Source organism: Aythya ferina (genome assembly GCF_964211825.1).
Source record: "Aythya ferina genome assembly, chromosome: 12".
Lineage (NCBI taxonomy): Eukaryota > Metazoa > Chordata > Aves > Anseriformes > Anatidae > Aythya > Aythya ferina.
In genome coordinates this window covers 15028504-15041045 of record NC_140308.1, presented here as the reverse complement: position 1 = coordinate 15041045, position 12542 = coordinate 15028504, and the positions used below count along the sequence as shown (strand labels likewise).

Sequence of the window (12542 nt, the reverse complement as noted above, 5' to 3'; positions counted from 1 at the left end):
GTCAAAATTCAGATAGCCCTTCCACTGCCATCATTGTGGAAATGCATGTGGAGTTAACACAAAAATCACGTGAGCAGGATCTCCTTCCAGGAAAGATCTCCTGAAACCAGAGGCTGTGCTTTCAGAAAACAAGACAATATGTGGCTCCATCACACGGCAGTGGTTCTTTCAGACCACCTGCCAGGGAGTCAAACTCTTTGTTCAGGCAAATAGCTATTTGTAACCAGGCTGTGAGGAAAGCCATGCTACCTCCTGGAAATGTGATAACCAAACCTGGAAAGAGAGCTGGTCAAGCTGGTGCTGAAATGGTGGAAGGAAGAGGAGCTGGGCAGGGAACTGGCAAGTCAAAGTGAGATGAAGGGAATTGCTCTTCCAGGGTGCTTTCAGCCTGTGGTTCTGTAGGCAGAAGGGCAAATGGAAAGGCAGATCATGATTTGCAGCTTACATAGGAGTTTGAACTGTTCCTAATTAGGACTCTATAGTCAAAGGAGAGAAGACAAAAGGAGAGCACAGCTCTCCTTTCTTTTTTTCTTTCTTTCTTCTTCTCCCTCTTATTTTTTTTTAAACCATCACCTTAAAACAGTTCCACTTTAATGCCTCACTGGAGCAGACAATATCACATTCATTTTAATACCAATTAAATTTAACCAGGTTTTACTTAGATGTAGTTACAGAACTTTCTTCCAAACAAATCAAACAAGACTTAATACATTAGAAACGTGACAAATTACAGCACAGGAACTTAAAAGCTTACACCAAAAAAAGGCTCATGATCTACCCTGTACAAGCTCTATTAATGCAGGCAAATTGTCTACACACTGAGAAACCAGCGTACATTTTTGACCATTATAAATATTTGTAGTCTCAGCTATCTGGCCTTTTAGCTTCTGGTAAACCATTCTGCCTGCAGCCCATGTAACACAGACCTAGCAATCCCACGCGCCCTTCCTGCACAAAATAGCATCAGCCATGCTCAGCTATGGGGAGATGACTTGCTGCCATGGGAAACCAGGGAAGGGGATCCTTCCTGGAGCAAGGCTTATGCAAACTCCTCGACACTGAGGCATTACTACAAACCTAGAGAGTGGTCTGGTAATAATTTTAGATTAATAAATACCATTTCACTTGGAGATAGGTACACAGCAACCCCTCAGGCACAGACATTCCTGTGACTTACAATTAAAAGGAGAAAAGGCAACACTTGTGCATGCATCCAGATATGTTTAAAACAATTACTGAAAATGTTTGACAAACTTCTGTGTTTACTATTTACTTGTGATTTTGTTAACAACCAGTAAGAAGGTGGAAAATAACATTTCTTTTGGCATCAGGTTGGTTTCCTTTGTAAGCAACTCCCACTGCCTCCACTACAAAAGACAACAAAGCTTCTTCTGGATGCCCCACAACACTGCACTGCCGGCTTCCAGCTCCCACTGCAACACGTGGGAGTTTCCCTATTCATTTCAGTGGGAAGTCTGAGCAATCAGCACCTCAGAAAACTAATTAACTTCCATGAGTCACCTCAGCTTTGGCCTACGTTGACTTGTCCAACATCAGGAGCACAAATTTATTGGCACTGACTGCAAGATTCAAAGAGCTTCTTCTACCTCTTGATATAATTTCAACTAAGACCTGCTGTAGCCAAGTGCTTCAGGATTGGAGAGCCTCTGAAGTTTATGGGGCTGCTAACAGGTTTACAGCTAGACTCTTTCTTCAGCAGCTTGCTGGAACAGGTCCCAGGTTCCGCTGCAGCAAACCAGGGTTCATGGTAGCACACCATCCCTGCAAAGCCACAAAATCCAAGCACAGCTGTAAGGGTTTTTGTCTATGAGGGTCTTTGGCCGAGAAGGATAAATGCAACAATCCAGACTATTTTATGCACAAGTCATCCTGACATAACTGCTTTCTGGGGTAGGATCAGAGGATTCAGACTTTCCAGGTAGATCCATGTTTATATACCCAATTCAGAGAACATTTTTATCTGATAACTTTAAGAAAGGCTGAATTTGAAGGCTAAATATTTATAATACTCCAAAACACCTCACGTTTCTGCCAGGAATCAATTTCCTAAACTGCACTGAACACAGACACTGTATTTCTAGAACACACTTTCAGACTCTCACCTGGATTTTTCCACCTCATCTACCATGGCAAATAGTTGCGATAACACCAGCAACAAAAGTCTACTAATCTACTTCATACTAAATAACTGTAAGAAAAAAAAAAAAAAAAAACACAAACCCACAGCGAGCTGAATTGGCATTCATTATTCTAGTTGTTTCATATCTTTAAATGATTCTGGTAAATCGATAAAGCTCTGCAAAGTGGCTGTTGTCTGCTGATTTCTAACTCTAGTCAGTGGCATCCACTCTTTAGTGCACCACACACTTGCTGTGTAGCCATTAGATGAAAGCACTATCACCTGTCAAACAAACTGCTAGAACTGTGATAAATTAATGATCAAATAGTACAGTCTGATGTACAGTAGCAGTGCCGAGGCTAGTTACAACCAGGCCTCATGCTTTAAAAATGTAGCTGACATTAAAAAAAAATCAGCCATTAAAGAAAAATGTCACACAGCTTTTCAAAAAAATATCTATTTAAAAAATGACCACATAGTGATATTCCAGGATTTGTTTTTTTCTTTAAAAAAAAAAAAAAAAAGTAGTAGTGAATGTGCTGTAAAACCTTTCTGCGTCCTATGGATTTTCAAGGCAAGCAACAACGCGCAGCTAAGCAGAGAGGATGTTTGTGTTTTTTTGGTAAGTAGTGCTGTGTACAAATGTGTACCTCAGAGGAATCCTCTTGTGTGTCACGGACAGAACTCTTGTTTGCAAGGGAAATGTCCTGAGTTCTTTTTTCCCCCCGTAATGCTTTTGATTTTTGACATCATGGGTAAAATATTTCAAGGGAGCTCCATATCACTTCTAAATATAAACAATACAAAATAAGCCTTTGCTTTTGAAGCACTTGACATCCTTTGAGCTTTGAATTTCGACTCCTAATAACTCTTGATGCTCACTGCATTAATGTATAAAGTCCTTTTTGTGAGCTAGAAATGGTTCCTCATGTCCCTCCTGCCATTGGCTTTATGAGCTTAATTTATTCTTTTTAATATAAAATCTCATTACCTGAACATGACACCACCACTTCCATTTTATCTTTGATATAAGAACAGAGAGAAACCAAAATCAAACCCTTAAATAAAGTCTGTAATCATCCCTCACTTTTTCTTGCTTTTCAAATTTCTAAACAAAATTAAGTAAAAATACCTTCCAGGGCACACTAAGAAATGTAAAGAGCAAGAGGAAAAAAAAGAAAATTACTTTATAGTGAACTAACAAGGGACATAATTACTTACACAAGCAGCATATCTTCTTCTTGATGATATTCCTTCATGTTTATTTTGCTATATTTGTGAAAGCTGAGGAGTGCCTAGGAAGAATGGATGTGCTGGAAAGCTCGATCTGTTGAAGTAAGTCCTGAACAAAGAGTCGCTTAACCTTTGGCAAAGCATTTTTTTTTTTTTTTGCTAAACTTTATTTTCCCAACAGGCATTTAATAGACTTAAAAATACATATCAATGGATTTTTTTTCTTTAATAAATCACAATAATCAGGAATAAGCAAGCTCTGAGATAACTCAAAGAGACTGAGGATTGAGTAAGGACTCCTCAAGTCCCGATTTTAACAGAAAATTGGAATGATCACTGGATTAGCACATGAAAGCATCAGTTCCATGCACTAATGGCAGTTCCTTTATGTTGTTGTTGTTAGAGATGTGACTTAAGCATTGACTTAAATTATAAATTTGGCAGGGATCAAACTCCATGATCTAATTATGTCTTATGGCTTTCACTGAATCCTTTGAGGTAGAGCTGGTTGTAAAGAGAAGGACTTTTCACAAGGAACTTGTTTTTCACCACAACCCACATCCCAGATCCTACAGGATCCCTACTTCCTGCCCACTCACGTGGAAGCCTCCAGCCAACAAATAAAGGTTTACATCCCCTAGAAAACTCTATTTTAACTGTGAAGTGTCAACTACTCCCTCAGAGAGACTAAGACTTGTAAATATTTTAACTCCTGCGCTGTGCTTTTTCCTCTGATACCAACAATAAGCAGGATCATGTTCATCTGAGGCTGCCATGCTGCATCTATTGTTGGAGCATCAGATAGAATGACTGAGAAAACCATGTTATTTGGTTCATGTTGCTGAAGCTTAATTTCGGGTTAATCCTATTCCCTACTCAAGCCTAACTCAATGTGGTGGGATTAAAGTATTTTTAAACAAAAATGACTTCAAACATTTCGTGTATCAGCACTAGGAACCTGGATTTTGCTCTCTCACCAGTGGAAGAATAGATGAATCCCACTGAAAATAAAAGGCGTGCAAATGGATGAGAGAGAATTAGGCTCCAAGAACTCTCCATCCAATTGCATTGGGAAAAGAAGGAAGCTTGTTAAGGGGGCTGAGAAATTGATATGCTGTTGAATATAGATCGGATACATTGATTCTGATGTACAGACATACACTACAATAATTATATGAAAGGCTACAACACTTGGGAATTAAACCATCTTAGATCACTTGAGCTCATTTTGTCATTTATCCTTTGTTTACTTTTACAGTATTACTAAGTAGTCTTACATTTAATTAAGCGCACTCATAACGTTCCTTCAATTAGATAAATAATGCAGCTGCTTCCTCCATCATATGAGGAGGGAGAAAACAAGATAATGTAATATTTATTCTGCTTTTCTTAGTCGGACACTTTACACACAGCTGGAAGGTCTATCAGTAGTATTTTCAATCTATACAGACACTGAAAGCAGCAAATGTTAACTACTTAACAGTGATCATCTGTTTGTGTTAAAAATTTTGGCAGAACAGGTAAGGGCAGATTGAAAGCGGCTTTAGAAAAATGTTTCATTAACAGACTCTACAGTGATGAAATCCTTCAAGATAAATATCGCAGATAGTAAAAGCTAGTTTAAAGCCCTGATTTGAAACTCTTACAGGAGGTTGATGGTTTTTTAAATAAGTAGCAATTAGTCTGAAATAATCCATTTATCTCCTCTGCAAGTGACTGAAATAAAGAGAAATTAGATAAAACTACATGCAGAGAAACAACTAAGTGATAACAGGAATGCAATCAGATAGTACTGAACAAAAATTACAAAGGCAGGGCAATAACATACAGTTCATTTGCTTATTGGAGGCTTTGATTCATTCCCTGTGGTAATTGTAAAATTTAATAATATCTGTATACTTACAGTGTTCTGAAAAAAGCACTACCATTACACATTGTTATCCCTGTAGGTTGGATGACAAATGCCTGGGGCAATACTACCATCAAAGCATGTGACATACCCAACATGGATCTTCTAATCTTCATAGGGACAACTGTCACTTTTAAAGTGCATGGCAAATGAAGAGGGCATAAGAAAGGAAACTTCTAATTTTTTTTTTCTTATTTTTTTTTTTCCGGATGTCAGTGGTACGAACTCTTTAAGTCTATACCATACTTTAAAATTGCAGTAGCAAAACCCAGGTAATTCACTTGAACAGCTGTATAGATTTCTTAATGCTTAAAAAGTGCTGTCCAGGCTGGGAATAACCATCTGTTCCTTCGAGAACTCATACTCTCTTAGCTAATATATACAGCTAATACACTCTATAGCTTATATGGGAAAAATAGATCAATGACTGCCAAAGGAAGGTATGCACCATTTCAGCAAACAGCTCTGTTTAAAACTTTGTGAGGTTTGTTGTGTGTGTGTTTTTGTTTGTTTGTTTGTTTTTTTCCCCTTGATGGTAACTAATATATTTTAGGCTCTGCAAATTAAATGAAGAAGCAGTAGTCTGTTGATTTCCATTAGCATTTTTTTTTTTTTGCTCATGTAATTTTAAGCACTAGCCCTTGTCTGGTTCTCTTAGCTTCCCTGTGCTACAGAACGTGGCACAGACGGTGCGAATCACCCACCCCAGTAGTTTGAATAGGAATGTCACTTTAATGTTCAACACGGAGTTTTCTTCTTAACAGTTTTTCTCATTATAGCAAGACTCAGTACCGTGAGACACCTTTTGTTATGTATATATGAACAAAAGCAGTCAGAACAAATTTAGTACACTGGGCAAGGGGACTGCAAGTTGACAACAGTTAATAGACAAGATACCCAGTACTGGATTTAATCTGCTCTTAAATTTTGTCTTCTTGGGACTACGTAATACATCGGTCAGACAGATTAGTGTCATATGCTTTCAGACAAAAAAGCTAATGCAATCTAGATAAAACAACAACAACAACATAGAAAAACAAACAAAACAAAGCAAACCAAACAGAAGCAACATCCAAACCACAACAACCAAAAAAAAAACCATAAACCCCCTGAACCATGATTTCAAGAAATCTTTATTCTAAAAGCTCCTAAAATAACTGGATGGCAGTTTCCCATGGCAGCTATCATTGTGTAAATACAGATCTCATACAGAGTCTGAGAGCCATTTTTTCTGTGACTAGTGCAGTGAAAGTGTAGTCCAGGAAAAAGACTAATGAAATTAGAGCAGTTAATGACACCTGAAAGCACAGGCGGTTCTACTTCCATGAAGTGGCACTAGAATCAGCAATCAAATCTACATCCAGCAGCCTTTCCCTGTATTGTGCCCTAAAAGTAGGGGGCTTTGTATACCCACTTAGATTCCTTCCACTGATTTCAGCAAAATGATGACTGGTCCAATGTGGTTCTGCACATAGCAGATGCAGTTAGCCATTAAATGTTTCTGTTTGAGCTGTGGTAAAAATAGTGATAAAAGAAACCACCTTTCATGGGAACTTCCTTCTGTTGCCTAAAATTCAGTTTCTTAAAAACAATAAGAATAATTAAAAAAAAAAAAATATCCAGCATGGCAGAGAGAGACATTTTCAGTTTGGATCAGGTACGAAATTCCCAAGGAGTATGATTTTTTTTTTTTTTTTTTTTTTAATGTAGTATAGCACTGAGAGATGGGACAAACTTAGACCTGTCATCAGATGCTGGACTCACAGAGTTCAGAAACTCACAAGGGCTTTCACTGCTTCTGGTCATCACAGCTTGCACAATGGGCTCCCATTGCTAAGCAGAGTCTCTGGGTTCTGCTGTCATAAAAAAAAAAAAATAAATAGTATCAAAATCAAATATATTGAACTTTTAAAATATATACCTGGAATTTAATACAGTCTGCATTTCATTAGTTTCAACCCGGATTGGCTTCACTTGAATAAAGTGAGCCGATATGACCATTTCAGAATGAAATGCCTGAAGAATACAGGAAAACTATCTAAAAAAAACTCTCCCCCAAATCCTTGCATGTAAAGCTCAAGTTTTTTAGCTGATTTATCATTTCCAAACAGCTTCATATGAAGATGCCTATTACATCTGATGCGGAGGTCGGAGACACTGCTATCTGGGACCAAGAGGGCACAGCAGGAATATCCTTAAACCCAGGAACTCTGAGCAAGGTCGGGTTTGACCGCCAGCCAGCTGTCCCCCACCAGCACCCACCAACCTGGGAAGGTTCAAACACTGAGAGCCAGGGCTTTTCCAATCAGCTGAAGCCAGTATTTCTAGGTAAAGTTGCAGTACACCAGTACACGGACTGATAGATGCTGTGCTGAGTGTCAGCAGCCGGTGCTTTTTGCTGCTCAAGGGTCAGGGTATTCACACCCTGAAAACGTCCAGGAGGGCAGCACAGGTGTAAGTGACTGCTGGCAAGGAGAAAGCACAGAGAATAAATAGAAAGAAGGCACACTGATAAACTGCCTGACCTACAAGTTATGCATGGAAGAATACACACACCTATCTGATATATACATGTATATATATATATGTTCATTAATGAGAACCCAGCATACAGAGACATGATGCCAAAATGCTTTAGGTTTAACTGACCCAACTCCACAGATCCCTCTGCCAGGCACTGCAATAATCCCAAACAGACTCCAAGGACACCTGGCCTTAGGTCTGTTTAGCTGCCTGAATTAAGCTTTGCATGCCTGAGCTCATGCTAAGACACACGGTCCTGCCTCTTATTAGACCTTTGGTCTTGCCAATTGCCCAATTTTTGTTTCAAATCTTACAGTACTGAATGCCTTAATTTATCCCCCTACTCCTTATATGTTTAAGGATAGAGAAGAAGCTCAGCTTTCTTGTAGGCTTCTAGCATTATGCTTACGCAATAGCCTAAAAAATGGCCAAATGTATCCCAAAGAATCAGAAAAGGCCAAAAAGTGGATTCAAACCATTTTCACCTTCATAAAACATAGCTGAGAATGTTATGGAAAGCGGTCCAGAAAATAACACTTCTGGAAATATTGCTGTAAGGACCTGTGATTTGATTTGGTGCCAGAGTGAAATACCATTATGTTTCAAAATAAAAACTTCTCAGAGAGCTTGTTTTTCGGTTCTTGTATCAGTCAGCCCATCCTCGATTCAAGAAATGTTTTGTCAGAGTGCTACAGGAGGAGTTTCCATGTTGAAGATGGATGCATGTTTTTATAAACACGCTAAGTCAGTCTTCCCAGCTCCTTGGTGCTAGGTCCCATATTATGATTTTTACACATTTGGGTTACTTTAAGGTTCACTTGGGAGCATAATTGCCAAAAAGTAGATTCAAGTATCAACAATATATTTCTGCAAACAAATCTGGGATTTCAAGTCACTGCCCACGAGCCTTCTGCAGGGCCTTTTCCCTGGCCTGCAGTTTTGTGTTATCTGTTCACTGTGAGGCTGAGGTTTTAGGCAGTTTAAATTAGAAACAAACAAACAAAAAGTGTTAAAAACCTATACTGGTGAACAACTTCAGCATCTGCCACCCTTCCTGCAGGATACTCATTGCACTGACAGAAGTGCATAAGATACCTGATCTGGGAATGAAATAAGGTAAATAGCCACAATTCTACATTACATAAAAACAGTCTTTCTTCTTTCTCCTTTTTTTTTTCTTTTTTTTTTTTTTTTTTTTCCAGATATCAAGCAGCTAGGACATGTATTTTCTTATATTCCATCATCTTTTTTAAGAATCCTCAAGTGAACGCCACATCCTTACAACTGCGCTGATCATTCTGTAGGCACCTGCATACTTCTCAGTCACTCACTGACGCATTTGGCAGAGCCACCTGCAGATTTAGCCCCAAACTTTGACCAGCGTGAGATAAACACCACCAAAAATCATGGTGCAATATTTGAATTGCAGCGTGTAGGGCTCGGGAATGAACAGGAGCCTTTGAGAAGCACACCTGGCAAAGATCTCCCGTTGGCTTGTGCAGTCTGGTGCCCTCTCGGCCACGAACATCCCCCGTGTCTGCACCTACTTTTGGTGTCCCCACCTACCAGCTGGGGAGGACACGGCACACACAGACAATGGCAACGTGCTGTTTGCTTCCTAAATCTCCCGCACGGCATTCTGACCAGATGCAGAAAGGTAACTTGATCCCAATTAATGAAAGTGACTGGGTCAGCCTGTCACCTCCCATGCTCTTTATGTGCTGTTCAGACATCTATACGCTTATTAAAACCTCAGGCACTCTACATAAGCTCTGCCTTGAAACCAGTTGCCAGAGGCATCACTGCTCAGAACCTGTCTACAGGTTTCTTGGTTTCAGATCTGACATCACATAAACCTCTCTTATCCGCCTTGGCAGCGCAGATCAGATGAAAAGCGGCCCCATCCTCACAGAATAATGCTCACAAAAAGGATGGAGGCACACAATAATAAACATTTCACTGCCGTTGTTCTTCACAAACGTACCTCGCTGCTAACATGCTCCAAGGTTAGAAAATGCCCACAACGCTTCACAAACCTCTCTTATTACTTTTAGCAGATTTAGAGCAGGGAACTTTTTACCAGAAGCTTTTTTTTCCAACTAATTGTCTCTATGCTGTTTAAGGCAAAGCTGGAGCACAAGTGGTAACAACAAATAATTTCTGGAAAAAAAATAGCTCCTGAAGAGTTCTGGCTGTGAAGCTCATTTGATGATTACTGCCCGAGTTCCCCTCATGGGTTTTGACCAGGCATCAGTCACTTGGCATCACTTTTGCTCCATAACAGGATCGGTACCTACCATCATTCATTACGCAGTACGGACTGGCAGTCAAAACCCAAATCTAGAGGCCAAGAGGAGTGCAATGACTTTGACAGAAAGAAGAAAGTGCTTTGAGGTCGCTGCCTTCCTAATGCTAGCTCCATCCATTTGGACTCAGAGCTACTTGATATCCAGATACCCGCCTGGCAGCCCGAAGTCCCCTCTTCCTCCACAGCAGCCCAGAGCCACTGCTTGGTGGCCCCTCGGTGGCACTCACACCTCCAGCAACAGCTCAACAACCCCACAGCTTCAGAAAGCAGCTTCCGAAAAATGCCCGCGTGGTAACCTGCTCCTGCTGCTCCCAGCGCGGGGCCCTAGAACAACGGCCAATCCATCTTCAAGAGATTAAGCTTTTCTTTTCTTTTCTTTTTTTTTTTTATATGGCACACAGCGTAACATTCGGGATAGGCACATAAGAAGAACAAATGGTCTCTTAAAAAGGCTTTGAACTTTATTTCTTCTTCAAAGTTTGGCTCTTGGAGGAAGTGGTTTAATAACAGAACTTGCCAGCACAGGCAGGAAATAGTATTTCCTATGGACATCCTGGCACCGAAATGAGATTGCAGCAGGAAGAGTTTCTGATTTCCTTTAAAAAATGCAGTGGGCTGGGAAGAGCAAAGCGCTGCCTTGGAAAGGAGTTCACCCATTTGGGTTTGCAATTGCTGATTCAGAGAAAGAGTTCAGATCTGCTCTGAAATAAAAATCAAAGGTACAGGAGCCTTTACAAGCACCGAGTGATAGGGACGGCTGGAGCTCTCCAGCTTTAACAAGAACCCGTGTTCATTATTATCAGAATTTCCTCTTCTTTTGCAGGCTTATTCACAGACTGGCTAATGGCTTTCCATAAATACTAACAAGTGCTGCCTTAAGGCTTTGTTGTGCTGCACAACATTAAGCAACAACAATAGGGAACAGCTGCTCCCGAATAGCTGCATAGTTAATTACAGCATATACCTCCAGTATGTCTCCATGCCATACAGCGAGAGCTATTGCACATGTACCACTCGTACATCGATGGAAGACATTCAAGACGGCCCAACACATTCCAAGCAAAACAAATGGGAACCAGACTCAGATGCTCACCCTGCCCATGCTGCAGGAGACATGAAAAGCAAAACAAATTGATGTTACAGCAGTAACGGCATCATCGGGACAGAATAAGATTGCATGTATTTTTTTATTTGTGCGCCTATCTTTAAAGTAAGTATTAGATGGTCTAACATCTGGTTTGTCAAAGAAGTTTGTCAGGTATTTCACAGATGTGTAATACTTTTATTTTTACAATCTGGAATAATCACGATCTGGCATACAAAGAAATAGCTTTCATAATCACGTTCCTCACCCAAATACGTCCCAATCTCCAAGATATGCACATGAAACATTTAAATTAAGAAATAACTCTAGGATGATAAAACCTATACTTATAAGTGGTTTATATTACAATTTATAACAGGCACATTTGCTCAGATCTTGGCTTTCTTTAATAACTTTTCAATTCTTAAGCCCAGCTGGAAGCCTAAAAATAGGCAATAGAAAATTGGCATGTTTTGTTTAAGGTAATTGAAAGGATACCATGTTAATCTTACCACGGCCAGGTTAGAGCAGTTCTGCAAGTCTCCAGAAGAAGGAATTTACAGCATTTACAACGTACATGTTGGCAACAAATGCAGCCATTTAATGGGGGATTTGAAATGGCAAATTAATCTCGTCTCTTCTGTTCTCACGCTTGACCAAGATTGCCCACGTTTCTCTCACATGCCCTCCCTGCTCAGCCTGTGCCCTGGCTCTGCCCCGCTCCTGTTACTGTCCTGCCACCCGAGCATCTTGCAAGACACTTGAACAGGAGGCACCCAAAGGCAAACACAATAGCTACAGACAGCTGGAGGAGGAAAGTACACAGCTCCTCGCACAACCCTAGGTCTATCGGGGATTTACTTCTAACCCAAACTTTGCAGGGGCTCACTGTGCAGCTAGGAAAGCCAGCTCACCTTTACAGGCCTCAGTTTCTATACACCTAGTCTGATGCTTGTGATAATGGTCTTCGTAAAGAGATGCGTTGTGACCTCTGTATAACAGCTAGTTGCCATAGGAATTTTATTGGTGTGTTTATCTGAACATACATTTGTTCTCCTCGATTCCAGGAGAATAAAGAAAAATAATATAAAAAGATCATGGTCTGTTTAAATTCCTGAGATAAAAGTAATCTAATTGCTCTTGAGTCATTCCACTGAAACCCGAACTGTGAATTAATCGCCTTGCCATCAGCCAGTGAAGCTAATTTCAAGCAGTCGTTTGGTTTTCTGAAGGCTTTGTTACAATAAAAGCAAAACATGAGTACTGAGGGGTCGATGATGCAGACATCAGGTGAAACAAATGTCCTAGGTGTCACAGCAAGGCACGCACGAGGTCCAGCTCCCTC

At 40.2% G+C, this 12542-nt stretch overlaps 1 protein-coding gene across 1 annotated transcript in view; it reads right to left on the bottom strand.

Annotated features, from left to right (window-relative positions):
* Window positions 1–12542, bottom strand: part of LOC311443263 (uncharacterized protein) — a 471777-nt gene that overhangs the window by 335336 nt on the left and 123899 nt on the right. Inside the window, exons 5-6 of the mRNA XM_084533324.1 lie at window positions 7549–7744; window positions 7064–7138 (exon numbers count right to left, since the gene is read on the bottom strand). The gene's annotated coding sequence lies outside the window, so the exon portion shown is untranslated. The remainder of the gene's footprint in view (window positions 1–7063; window positions 7139–7548; window positions 7745–12542) is intronic.